This window comes from Geospiza fortis, unplaced genomic scaffold (assembly GCF_000277835.1).
Source record: "Geospiza fortis unplaced genomic scaffold, GeoFor_1.0 scaffold171, whole genome shotgun sequence".
Lineage (NCBI taxonomy): Eukaryota > Metazoa > Chordata > Aves > Passeriformes > Thraupidae > Geospiza > Geospiza fortis.
In genome coordinates, this window is record NW_005054313.1 from 1,011,207 (window position 1) to 1,012,164 (window position 958).

Here is a 958-nt window from a genome sequence, read left to right on the forward strand (position 1 = left end):
CCCGCTCCCTCCGAGCAGAGCCAGCCCAAACACCAGCGCCTGCCCCGGAATATTTCACCGTCGGGCAGAGGGAAGGGAGGGGGGAAGACGGCTTAAATCCACCCCCCCCAAGCCCCTCGGGCTCTAATCTCCCATGCATCGTTACAACTGTCCGCAGCGAGGCGGGGGAGGCCGGGCTGCAATTAGCTATAGAGCCGCTCGCCTTGCAAACAGAGGGGCTCGGATTATTGCAAATTCATTTCTATTTTCCAGGCCAGCGCTTGTATTCTCTGTTAGCATAAGAATAGAGCCAGGCCCTGTGAACTCCTCCGACCTACTGACCCCTCTCCCCAGAAATGAATAGCAGCACTTTCCGTCCCCCCCCCTCGCCAGCCTCTCCAGCAGACTCGAGCCACGGCCTAAATTCCTAATCAGGGTAATTTAATATATCTTAAGCCCCTGGCTGCTTTATTTTCACTCCTTTTTTTTAGTTTGTTTTAGGCATTCACTGGCTCTCACCCCGTCATTAGAGATCCTTATTTGACGGATATAAGAAGCTGTTATGAGACTACAAGTCTCTTTTTATCTTCTAAATAAGCTGTGCTTCCCCGTAATTAGAATGGTGTTCCCAGCCTTTGAGGCCTTTCAGGGCCGCCTAACAAAAAACTTGCAGGAGCTGAATAATCCCGAAGTACAGACTCCCCGGCCCAAGCAAAGAGCCGGGACACAGAGCCGCGCCGGGCGGGGCAGGGCGGTGGGAGGCGGAGGGGGCACCCACGCGTGGGCTCCGCCCGCAAGTGTGCTGGGGTGGCCTCGCCCGCACCCCCGGAGCGCTGCGGTTTCGCTGGGACCGGGACAACGCTCGTCCTTTGTTTGGGGCTCGGCTCCTGGCGCCTCCACCCCTCTGCGAGGGTCTTGCCCCCTCCCACACCCGCCCTTGTGGCAGCGTGGCCCAACCCCACGGGACAGCCCCAGCACC